Raw genomic sequence first — 13764 nt, forward strand, 5'->3', positions numbered from 1 at the left:
ATCTGATAATTCAAGAAAGAAAGGAAGAGTTTTAAATTTTTTGATCTAGAATAAAGTATAGATATTTTTATAGCTATAAATCATCTTAGTAAGGATAATATAAGCATTTTAAAGTTAAATAGTTACTAAGTAAAAAAATGTATGATTCATTTTAGAACTGACTAAAAGAAAGAATATCAATTGGGACGAATTAAGTATTATAAGAAGCAGTACTTCCACTTTTCAGTATACCAAACCGAATAAGAACATAATTTTGGGTTAAAGGTAAGTTAACGAGTTGGTGAAATGTCAATCCAAGCACTTGCCGCTCAGTACATTACAAGAACTGTTGGTTAGTCCAGTCCAGTCCACATGCATTCGGTTCTTGCTCTTTCTCGACATACTACCCCATATAATCACATGCACATAAATTGATGATAATTTCTGCAATAAAGCAATCTTAGGAGCTGGTTGGTTTTTAAGTTTTACTCAATTCCTTTCATGTCATGTGACACTGTTTGATTGAATACAAAACTAGCTTAAGAAAGTAATGTGCTCTTAAATATGCTATCACACTTCTATGGTTATAAAATATGTTATCAAGAGTGCCATATAAAACAAAACTGGGAGTATAAATTTCCAATGCCCTGATCATCCGATATCCTTTTCTTTCTTGGTGAGGGTTAAGGAGTATGTTCAAATTTTTAGTTTACCTATTTTCTTGGCTTTTAAACACTCTAAATCAGATTTGTTAATGAAATTGAACTAATTATTAAAAAACAATATAAACAACGAAAGATGAATGATCAATCAAACAAAAAAAAAAGAGAAAATGAAAGAAAGCGAGGAAGCAAATAAATGAAAATCCAACAAACCGTTTGACCAGGGTCCCATTATCACCATACCTTAAGAAACAATAGGACTTGGAATCTTTTGATCAAAAGAATAAGTAGGAAAACAAAAATCCAAAAAATTCTGCCTACTCAACATGTCTATTTCCTTCCCTCAAATATTCAAAATTTCAAAATTTCCCCTAATTAAATGGGTTTTACGATTTTTCGTTATAGAAAGTAAATGAATTTATACGATCTTAAAAGGCTTTTCCATCTTATTGGGTGTTGTTTTCTACTTTGTCTAATCCTTTTGGATTTTCTGCTCTTAAAAGATTAATATCTATAAAAGACTCATTATGCATTATATATATATATATATATATAGAGTAGCAAGGTCAAAGACATGGTTTGCAGAAAAGGAAATGAGGAAGCTTTGGCTCTACTTCAACTTCAACAGCTCATTTCTGCTTCTTACTAAGAGCTTCAACTTCAAGAACTCATTTCTATTTCCAACTAAGTGCAGATTTCTTACTGTTAGAAACAAAGGTAAGACACGCTGAAAATCTTGAAACAATTTTTTTTTGTCCCATCTTAAAGCCTAAGTTGATGATTTGTAATGACAGGAAATAGAAGTGGATTAGTGAATCTTTACAAGGATATGGAGGCTTGTGCAGGATACAATGATATACAAGTTATGTGGGAGATGATTCACTCCAATGTCAATGAAACCAAATGCAAGAAAAGGCCTTTTTGCTGGAGATTTCATAACAAGATTTATAGTCCAAGCATCTCCTCTTACCTTTAAATTTAGAGTTTCAAACATATAGAATGTGCTTGTTTCTTTCTAGCAGGATATGAGACCACAATAAGTATAAGTTCAGCATAAGATATACGCTTTTGTTTAGACATCATCGAATTGCTTTGACTTCCTGTATCCATATCTTCGCTCTATGAAAGAATATGTTATACTGCTGAAACACAGAATAATAAAAATCTTAGATCTTGAATTATGTCCTTTGTTCCACCACTGTGCATTGATGAGTGGTGAGGCGCCATGTCGACGGTTATGAGGTCTTTTCTCATAATTGGTGCAGTCATAAGCTTTTTACTGACAGAATAATTATGCTTCTCACTCCAATTAATTTGCAATAATTTTCTTATCGACTACCGGAAATCTATTTTCACATAGTTTGGCAAGGAAATTTTGAATCGTGTATACAGGAACCTTTACATATAAGACCTATTGTTCGTACAATTTGGGATCCTCATTTTGGTCAATCGGCTTCTTCTTACGTTGTTCTTTTCTAAGAGATGTAACATGATCACATTTGATATTCAATGGTAATGGATCATTGAACTTGCAAACATAGCAAGATGAGAACTCTGCTTAACTCTGCTTAATTCCTCATCAAACTATTATTATTTCTTGAAAAATAAGCTGATATTATTAATCTTCTAGGATCAAGCCTGATCATGACTTGAATTTAAAGTAACATAAATTTATATTACATTCAACCACAGAAGATATTTAATGTGAAAACTGCATAATAGATCATATAAGACAAAGGAGACTGAACTGTGAGACCTTCAAGCTGCACCATAAGCCTCATGTTCATGTAGGAGCATCTGATCGAAGTGCCACACTCCTACAAGTAAAGAAAATTTTAGTTTTTAGTATTACGTGGGATTAGGTGGGTTATCTCGGTATAATTTTTGGGATTAAATATATTCTGTGTTTGATTGGAGGTATTAATTAAAATAGGTATTGTTTTTATATCAAAATCTTGGTATAACTTATCCGATATAAAAGGTGGGATAAGTTATCCAGATTATAATTCCAGGATTATAATCCTGGAATATCCTAGTTTTGAACCAAACGACCCCTTAGTAGCTATGTCTAATTCAGTGTAAAATGTAGTTACTAGTAAGTTGACAGGATAAAGCTTACCATGTCCTTTTCCAACCATCCTTAGCTGAGTAACATATTCTGCAATTTTCTTAATAGCCTCAACCTGGTAAAACAAGTAGCATAATGCAGTCGGTCATTTAAAATGGGCACAACAATCTCCTTTCTTCTTTTGGTCTTTGTTCGAAGATGCTTAGTGCACTTAAACCTCCTGAAATTTGATTTTTGTTGTGTAACGGTCCGGCCGGTCGTTTTGAATATTTTTACCCTAATCCCCTATTTATTGCCTCCTCTATATTGTATTGTGGCTACCTGACTTGCCGGGGGTATTTGGTTTTGGTTTCGGAGTGAAATGGAACATATATTCCTAAGTTGGAGTCTTAAGTTGAAAGAGTTGACCGTAGTTTGACTTTTGTGTAGACGACTTCGGAATTGAGTCTTGACAGTTCCAATAGCTCTATATGGTAATTTTGGACTTAGGAGCATATCCGGATATTGGTTTGGATGTCCGTAGGTCGTTTCAGTGTGAATTGGCGAAAGTTATAAAATTTAAGGTTTCGAAGGTTGGGATGTTTGACTGGAAGTTGACTTTATTGATATCGGGGTCGGATTTTGATTCCGGTAGTTGGAATAGGCCAGTCATGTTATTTATGACTTGTATGCAAAATTTGAGGTCAATCGGAGTTATTTTGGTATGAGTCGACATTAGTTTCGAAATTCGAAAGTTCATAGTTTCATAGGCTTGAATCGATACGCGATTCGTGGTTCTAGTATTGTTTGATGTGATTTGATGCTTTGAGCATGTTCGTATGATATTTTAGGACTTGATAGTATGTTCGGACGAGGTCCCGGGGGGGCCAGGTGTGATTCGGATGGAATCCGGATCAATTTTGGACTTAGTCTCATTGTTGAAGTCCCGGGCCTGCTGGTGTCATCGCACCTGCGGAGGGATTGACCGCAGGTGCAGAACGTGAAGTGTAGAAGTGAAAAGGAGAGCCCAGGGTTGGGCTCGCAAGTACAGACACCTGGGAGCAGGTGCGCCTCCGTAGGCGTGGGCATTTCTTCCGCAGAAGCGGAATTTGGGAAGGGCTTGTGGGCAGGACCGCAGAAGTGGATTCGCAGGTGCGAGCAATTGTCCGCAGAAACGGAACCCCTGGAGTTAAGTGGGAACCGCACCTGCGATGGTTTTTCCGCAGGTGCGGCGTCGCATATGCGACTAAAGGGCCGCAAAAGCGGAATCGCTGGACAGAAAATATTGGGGTAAGAAATCCTAACTCGATTTTGGTTAAATTACATGAATCTATTGTTGTTTTCATCATTTAATTATTGTTTTGAAGTTGAAAATTTGGGAAACATTTGTGAAACTTCTTAGGCTAAAATTTGGGGATTTGAAGAAATTTGAGGTCGAATTTGAGTAATTCTTAGATGGTTGAACTCATTATCGAATGGGTATTCGGATTTTATAATTTTGGCCGGGTTCCGAGAAGTGGGCCCGGTTTGACTTTTTGAGTTAACTTTTTATTTCTTTGCAAAGATCGTAATTTATTGTTCGAAATAATTTTCTATAGTTTATATTTATAGTATGAGGTTATTTATGCTAGATTTGAGCCGTTCGGAGTTGGATAATCGAGGGAAAGACCTACTAGTGGATTGAGTTAGCGTGATTTGAGGTAAGTATCTTGCCTAACTTTAAAATCTCCTTACGTCATTCCTAAACAAAAGGCAAGGGGGCAAGATTGGAAAGCAGGAATGATTACATGAAGGTGTCCCTTCCATTATGTCAATCAAGTCAGCGAATTGATGCAGAGATTTACAGACTGGTTGAAGACGGATACCGGGGAATATGATTCCAAGCCATTCAGATTAGTTGGAATCGATATTCCAAAGTCGTTCTTTACCGAGCTTATGGACCCTACCTCTGAACTTGCGGATGAAGTAAGTTATTAAGTTTATTTTTTGAATTGGTTTTGAACTGTATTTCCTAAAACTTCAGCCTTATGTTTGTTTTAAAGTTTCTGTACTATAATTTGGTAAACTTCAGACTTATGCATGCTTAAGTTTTTTAGTTCATTTTGCTAAAATTTCATACTAAAAGATGCTGAAGTTTTGTCCTGTAGTCTGTACTTTAGCAATAAGTTTTTCCCTAAAAACTTCAGACTATAAATGCTGAAGTTCTTTAGTTCATTTGCTAAAATTCAGACTAAACATGCTGAAGTTTTTGTCCTGCAATCTCTAGATTTGTAATGAGTTTTTTTCTAAACTTTAAATTAAACATGCTGAAGTTTTTTAGTTTATTTCCTAATACTTCATACTGAACATTCTTAAGTTTTTGTTATGCAGTTTTGTATTTTTGTAACGAGTTTTTTCTAAACTTCATACTTATGCATGCTGAAGTTTTTTAGTTCATTACCTAAACTTATTTTTTGCTCTGAATTATATTGTGGTTAAGTTCACATATTTTCTTTTGTTGTTGTTCATTTGTAGCATATTGAAGTGGGCGTATATTTCTTGCGCAAAAAATATTGCTATCATCTTCCAAGTTATCTAAAATCAAAATGTGCAATAATAAATTTACTTCTTGATCATTATATGACTAAGTTGGCTACTGTTCATCCTTCAGCACGCATTAGCATACGCATTCAGTGCGCACTCATTAGAAAATTACATACCGCAGGACAAAAATTTAAGCATGTTTAGTGTGAAGTTTTAGCAAATGAGGTAAAAAAACTTCTGCATGTTTAGACTGATGTTTCGAATAAAACTCATGAAAAACTGTTGACTATAGGACAAAACTTCAGCATGTTTTGGTATGAAATTTTAGCAAATGAACTAAATAACTTCAGCATCCATTATCATAAAATTTTAGCTTCAGTGTGAAACAACTTCATGCTACATTAGCATGAAGATTTAGCTTCAGCATGTTTAGTGAGAAGTGTTAGGAAATGAACAAAAAAACTTTAGCATGGATAAGTTTGAAGTTAAGCAAAAACTCAATAGAAAATTACGTACTGTAGGAGAAAACTTCATCATGTTCAGTCTGAAGTGTTAGCAACTGAACTAAACAACTTCAGCATGTTTAGTCTGAAGTTTTTAGGGAGAAACTCATTGCTAAACTGCAGACTGCAGGACAAAACTTCAACATGTTTTGGTATTTTTTAACTTGAAACTTATCTTTTTTGTATTTACCAGCTACTTTTTGTCTTTACCACCTACTTCATCTTACATTTAATTTGTCTGACTATATAATAAATGACCTGAAAAGTTACTTTTGCATTTAGAAATAGTAAATGAAATCTTTCAGTTTGATTATGTGAAAACTTTGGCTTTTCAGGCTGAAGTTATGTTTTTTACTATAGAAAAACTGTGGACTTATTAAGACGAAGTTATATTTCTTTTTGCATTTACCACCTACTTGTTGTCATTTACCTCCGACTTATCTTGTTACATTCAATTTCTCTGAACGTAAAACAGTAAATAGACCTGAAAAGTTACCTTTGCATTTATAGATATTGAATTAATTAGGTGCACACTTTGGCTATATTAACAATCTCTTCACTTGAAAATTTCATAGTCATCCATAGACTTCTGTTATATTTCTTTAAATTTATATTCATCCATAGCCTTTTAGGTTTTTTAAAGAAACAATATCTGATGCTAGCGGAAGCAGGAAGCTTACAATGGATGAACTTATGCAGAAATGGGAGAGTTTAAAGTCTGTTGGAATAGTAACATACCAATGGCTAATACTATGCAGAAGTGGGAGCAAATAAAGGCTGATTGGGAAAGAATCAGACCACAAGTTTTTGCAGATGAATCATTCCATAACAGGCTAAACCTCGAACGCAGTTGTGAAGGTTATTCAACCTCGTTCGATAAGGTTGTCCAGCAGTTTGATTCATTTAAGTTTCCCATCAGGGACGACTATGCCAAGATGGAAAATAACTTGAAGAGTCTTCCTTATCTTATGGACAGAGTAATAATTGAACAAAATCAGTTGCGTGATCAATTCAACAAGTTGAAGTGCGATCTCATGAGACTTTGTGGTATTTTGCCCAAGTATCCTATAATTATCTCTGATTCGAATGATGATGAGATATATCGAGAAATTGAGGAGTACTGTTCTGATGATGGTGGTGATGCTTAGTTTTTTTAATCCCTTTTTAATGCTTTTCTTCTGTATTTTCGTTAATATTTTTTATGGCTTTCTTTTGTTTTGGGTGGTTTTTTATCTTGTAATATGTTATATAAATGAAAAATATGTTTCATTTTTGTGTATAAATTTTTTGAATTTTGAAGGTTGCATTCTCATTTTAATATGGTGTCTTCTTTTGTCTCACTTTTTGAGTCTTTGTTTGGTCCCTCTAATATCTGTCATTTTAATATGGGCATTTCTTCCGCAGAAGCGGAATTTGGGAAGGGCCTTTGGGCAGGACCGCAGAAGCGGACTCGCAGGTGCGAGCCATTGTTCGTAAAAATAGAACCCCTGGAGTTAAGTGGGAACCACACCTGTGATGGTTTTTCCGCAGGTGCGGCATCACAAATGCGACTAAAGGGCTACAAAAGCGGAATTGCTGGGCAGAAAATATTGGGGTAAGAAATTCTAACTCGATTTTGGTTAAATTACGCAAATCTATTGTTGTTTTCATCATTTAATTAGTGTTTTGGAGTTGGAAATTTGAGAAACATTTGTGAAACTTCTTAGGCTAAAAGTTGGGCATTTGAACAGCAATTTGAGGTCGGATTTGAGTAATTCTTGGATGGTTGAACTCATTATCAAATGGGTATTCGGATTTTATAATTTTTGCCGGGTTCCGAGACTTAGGCCCGGGTTGACTTTTTATTTCTTTGCAAAGATCGTAATTTATTGTTCGAAATAATTTTATATAGTTTATATTTATAGTATGAAGTTATTTTTGCTAGATTTGAGCCGTTCGGAGTTGGATAATCGAGGGAAAGACGTACAAGTGGATTGAGTTAGCGTGATTTGAGGTAAGTGTCTTGCCTAACTTTGTGTGAGAGAATTACCCCATAGGATTGGTGTTGTTTGTGATAACTATGATGTGTGAAAGCCGTGTACACAAGGTGACGAGTGTGTGCACTGTCTAAATATAGAAATTACAAGTTTTATCTGTGTAGATTCCTTTCATGCCTTAATTGAGTTACCTTAACATGTTATTGTCATCAGTTCTAGTCTATTTTCACATGTTCTACTTGTCTTATATCTAACTTGCTAATTGCTCTACATGTTTAGTTGAAGTTCTTGTTTCCCTTTATTCCGTATTCATTATTTAACCGTTGCACTCTTTACTTGAAGTTGTTATTCTTGGAATATCTTGTTGTTGAAATTGGCATTGAGTTATAAAGGTCGTGATTTGCGTTGAGGCAAAGTGTTAAGATGTTAAATACTATTCTTGTTGAGTTGTTCACTACAGGTTATTATTGATGAGACTCTTGTGTATATTGTAGTTGAGTCATGGGCTCTTTTTTGTGAAAACAATATTATTATTGGTTTTTGTGGCAAGTTGTGATATTGGTCACTTGAGGTGCGATTTGTGATACATTGTGATATTGATACACATGCGGTGGTATAAGGTTTTGGGGTTGAAATGCATACGGTGAGATAAGGTGAGCTTGATACGCGTGGCTAGTAGGGGAACTACTAGAAGCCATGCGGTGTAATAAGGTGGGCTAAAATGCGGGATGCTATTTCGGGAAAAATAAGTTTTTAAACTAAATGCAAGGCTCCCGCGATGATATAAGGAAAGATTGTGAATTATTCTTGTGATTTGATACTACGAGGAGGTACCTCGGTAGTGACTCTTGTTGGTATTTCTCTATAGATGCACTTGTCTTTGGTTGTTTTGTTTCCTTGGCATGTCATTTCCTTATTTTTCTCTGTGTTGCATTATTAGCTTTAGTTCCGTGTAGCTATCCTTGATATGTTATTTGCTGTTTCAATTTCATTGCTTTAATTACTACACTGCCCAACACTTGTACAGTTTCTTTTCTTATTTATTCTAGTAGGGCCTTGACCTGACCTCGTCACTACTCTACCGAGGTTAGGCTTGGCACTTACTGGGTACCGTTGTGATGTACTTATGCTATGCTTCTACACATCATAAGTACATTGGGTCAGTTGTACTCATACTATACTTTTCACTTCGTATGCAGATCCAGGTCTTTCTGGGCACGACGGTTGCTAGATTTGGAGCTTCATCTGTTTGGAGACTATTGAGGTAGCTGCCTTGGCATCCACAGACCTTGACTCTCCTTCTTTCCGGTTTATAGCATTGTTCTATCTTTCTAGGCTGTTGTTTTAGCAGTTAGACTATGTTGACATTCTAGTAGCTCATGTACTCGGTGACACCCAGAATTTTAGGAATGTTGTATTTGAGTCGTAATATTTCTTATCGACTATTTATGAGAGTTATTACTGTTAAACCTGTTTGATCTTGTTTTAAATTTAGAAATGCGTAGTTATTTGTGGATGTCGGCTTGCTTAGCACTGTGATAGGCTCCATCATGACATGTTGAGTTTTGGGTCGTGAAACCCACGTGCCTGGATTCCGAAATTTTTTGTAAATAAATATTACCCATAACCCCCCGAACACAAATATATAATTTCTACTCAATTCCATAATCATTTTCGTTGTCTAATCCCATTTTTATCAAAATCTAGGGTTTTCAACAAAATAAAATTTTTTGCATAATTTTCATGTTAAAATCTACCCATAATCTATGTATTAAACTCACATTGTGTAGAATACACTTATCTCAAGATGCTAGGTGAAGATACCACTCTAAAAAGTTTCAAAATCGGCCAAGAGATGTGTGGAAATAAAAGAAATGGCCTAAGTCCCGTTTTAAATTAAAACACTGCCAATGACTGCCTTCTTAGCGATCGCTCTCGCGAACAAGCTCTCGCGAAGGCAATACTGCCCAAGTCACTGAAAACCTCTTACGCGATCGCGAGAAAGCCTTCGCGAATGCGAAGCATGGGCCCTGCCAACCTTCGCGAATGCGACCACCTTGGGCTGAAAGCAGTGACGAGCTCAGATAGGTACAGTCAAAATCTAGATTACAACAGTACGAATATGACGAAAAATGACAATAATATCTCAGAGAAACTCATAATAAGTTTGTACACAATACAGAAATGCAAACATGCTTTCAAGTTTAACAGTTTAAGCTCAACACAAATAAAATATGCCAAGTATGACTGATGTGAGGAATGTTACATCTCTATATCTACATGTCAAATGTGCATACCACATGTAATGCATCACAATGATAACTTCACGTACTCACACTCTTAGAGTACTCAATCTGATTGTCTCAACTCTCACTCATCGCACTCAGTTACTCAGCACTGTACGGTACCTGCGCTCACTACTGGTATGTTAGACTCCAGAGGGGCGGAATGTGCCCAAGCGCTAAATAAAAACTGCTGCGGCACGCAGCCCAATCCCATCATGAATCAATAATACCTGCTATGGCGTGCAGCCCGATCCCATCATGAATCAATAAACTTGCGGTCGGGTGCAGCCCGATCCCATCAATATCACTCACAATCAGGCCCTCGGCGTTACTTAGTCATCAATCTCTCCAGTCTATCGGGCTCACAACACTCATGTCAATCATCCCAAAACAATGATACATGATGTAACAATAAATGGTAAGAGAGAGTGAGATATGACATACAAATGATGAATGCGAATGAGTACATAACTGCAATTTAAGCAAATAACTCAACAACAAAGAACGACCTCTGTAGGTCCCAGCAGTACCAGCATATAGCCTAAACATTATTTGGAACATAAATAATATCTCAAATTCTCTAACACATGGAGAACACATGAATAATATCAAGGTTAGATAACTACACAGTTCCACGGAATCAACAGAGTCACAATTACTACGGTGCACGCCCACACGCCCGTCACCTAGCATGTGCGTTACCTCAACACCAACCACATAACACATAGTTCGGGGATTTATACCCTCAGAATTAAGTTTATAAGTGTTACTTACCTCAAACCGCATAAATCCCTACTCCAGCAAGCCCTTGCCTCGCGAATCGGCCTCTGAACGACTCGAATATAGCCACAAACAACTTAGTACAATCAACACAAGCTATAGGAATCAATTCCATATGATAAAGCTAGGTTCTTTAACAAAAGTCAAAAAGTCAACCCGGGCCCATGTCCCAAAATTCAACATAATTAACAAAATCCGAACACCCATTCAACAACGAGTCCACCCATACCAAAATTACTCAATTCCGATCTCAACTCGACCTCCAAATCCTCAAATTAAAGTCTATGAAGTTTCTAAACATTCCCCTATATTTCAAATCCAAAACACTAATTAAATGCTAAAAACAATGATAGATTCATGTTTATTAACCAAATATGAGTTAGAATCCCTTACCCCAATCTATTCCTTGAAAATCCCTCCATGAATCACCTCAATCCGAGCTCCCCAAATGTAAAATAATGTTCTAACCCTAGTTTTTGAAATTTTATAATCTGCCCAGATGCTCCTCTTCGCGATCACGAAGAAAAACATATATGCTGCGCTTAAAGCACTCTTTGCGAAGGCGAACGCGATGCACAAATTCATCAACCTCCGATATTGCAGACTCCTTCACGGGATCGCGAAGAACAATCACGTGGACTCTCAGGCCTCCCTTTTCCTTCTTCGCGGGCACGCCTCAACACCCGCGTTCGCGATGCATAAAGTGCCAAAGCTCCGCGATCACAGGCCATTTCTCGTGATCGCACAGAACAATTTTCACCAGTCGCAAAAACAACTCTACGTGATCGCAGACTTCCACTCGCAATCGCGTATAAGGAAGCTAGAAGCACAAGCATCAACAACTTCAACAAATCTTCTAAGTCCAATTTCAATCCGTTTACTATCTAAAATCCACCCGAGGCCCCCCATGAACTCAACCAAACATACCAATAAGTCCTAAAAGATCATACGAACTCGCTTGAATCCTCAAATAACATCAAACAATACTAAAACTATGAATTGGACATCGATTCAAGCCTAATGAACTTATGAATTTCTAACTTCCAAAACTAATGCTAAAACATACAAAACCAACTCCGATTGACCCCAAATTTTGCACACGAGTCATAAATGACACAACGGACCTATTGCAACTTTCGAAACCAAAATCCAAACCCGATAACCACAAAGTTAACTCTTGATCAAAACTCTCAACTCTCCAAACTTCCATTTTCCAACTATCGCCAATTCAAGCAAAAATCACCTACGGACCTCCAAATCAATATTCGGACATACTCCTAAGTCCAAAATCGCCATACAAAGCTATCAGAACCATCAAAACTCTATTTTAGAGTCATTTACACATAAGTCAACATCCGGTCAACTCTTTCAACTCAAGCTTCTAACCTTGGGACTAAGTATCACAATTCATTTCGAAACATCTCCGGAACCAAACCAACCACCTCGACAAATTACATAACAACAAACAAACACAAAATACGAAATAAATGGGAGAACGAGGTTATAAGACTCAAAATGACCGGCCGGGTCGTTACATTCTCCCCCTCTTAAACAAACGTTCGTCCTCGAACTGGTCTAGAATCATACTTGGAGTTTCAAATAGGCATGGATATCTGCTCCGCATCTCCCGATCGGTCTCTCAAGTAGCCTCCTCTACTGGCCGGCCTCTCCACTGCACCTTCACTGAAGCTATATTTTTTGACCTCAACTTTCAAACATGTTGATCCAAAATGGCCACCGGCTCCACATCATAAGTCAAATCCACATTTAACTGAACCATGTTGAAGTCCAAAATATGAGACAGATCACCGAAATACTTCCAGAGCATGGAAATATAAAACACTAGATGGTCACTCCAAAGACTAGGTGGCAATACAAGCTTGTAAGCCACCTCCCCAATCCTCTCAAGCACCTCAAAAGGCCCAATATACTGAGGGCTCAACTTGCCCTTCTTCCTGAACCTCATAACACCCTTCATGGGTGAAACTGTGAGCAATACCTTCTCTCCCACCATGTAAGCAACATCACGAACCTTCCGATCGGCGTAGCTCTTCTATCTAGATTGTGCCGTGCGGATCTGATCCTAAATCAACTTAACTTTTTCTTAAGCATCCTGAACCAAGTTAGTACCCAATAGCCTAGCCTCACCCGGCTCAAACCAACTAACCGAAGATTGGAACTGCCTCCCATACAAGGCCTTATACGGAGCCATCTGAATACTTGATTGACAGCTGTTGTTGTAGGCAAACTCTGCAAGCAGCAGGAATTAATCATAAGAACCACCGAAATCCATGAATAAGCACGAAGCATATCCTCTAATATCTGAATGGTGCGCTCGGATTGTCCATCCGTCTGAGGGTGGAATGTTGTACTCAACTCAACCCGTGTGTCTAATTCCCACTGCACTGCTCTCTAAAACTGCAATGTGACTTGTGTGCCCCGATCTGAAGTGATGGACACCGGCACACCGTGAAGGTGAACAATCTCGCGGATATAGATCTCAGCCAACTGCTCCGATGAATAGGTAGTCCCAAGTGGAATGAAATGCGCGAACTTAGTCAACCGATCCACAATCACCAAAATAGCATCAAAATTCTTTAGGGTCCCATTTTCACTCAGGAATCTCAAGCCTCTGAAGCAAACCACCTGGCCTCTGATGCTCGTACTTCATCTGCTGACAATTTAAGCATCGAGCTACAAACCCTACTATATCTTTCTGCATCCTCCTCCACCAATAGTGCTACTTCAAGTCCTGATACATCTTTGTGGCACCCAAATGAATTGAAAACAACGAACTGTGGGCCTTCTCAAAAATCAACTCATGTAACCCATATACATTGGGCACACAAATCCGACCTTTCATCCGCAACACCCCTTTACCCCCAATAGAAATCTCCTTGGCATCACCGTACTGAACCATATCCTTAAGGACAAGCAAATGGGGGTTGTCATACTGACGCTCCCTGATGCAATCATATAAGGAAGACCAAGAAACCACACAAGCTAGAA

At 37.5% G+C, this 13764-nt stretch overlaps 1 long non-coding RNA gene across 1 annotated transcript; it reads left to right on the plus strand.

The window, feature by feature from the left end:
- The first annotated feature begins 1200 nt into the window (after positions 1 to 1200).
- LOC108943438 (uncharacterized) lies at positions 1201 to 1822 on the plus strand. The gene is made up of 2 exons (XR_001967369.3): positions 1201 to 1358; positions 1436 to 1822. It is a non-coding gene; the product is annotated as an uncharacterized lncRNA (long non-coding RNA).
- Positions 1823 to 13764: the final 11942 nt, after the last annotated feature.

This window comes from Nicotiana tomentosiformis, chromosome 7 (genome assembly GCF_000390325.3).
Source record: "Nicotiana tomentosiformis chromosome 7, ASM39032v3, whole genome shotgun sequence".
Taxonomy (NCBI): domain Eukaryota; kingdom Viridiplantae; phylum Streptophyta; class Magnoliopsida; order Solanales; family Solanaceae; genus Nicotiana; species Nicotiana tomentosiformis.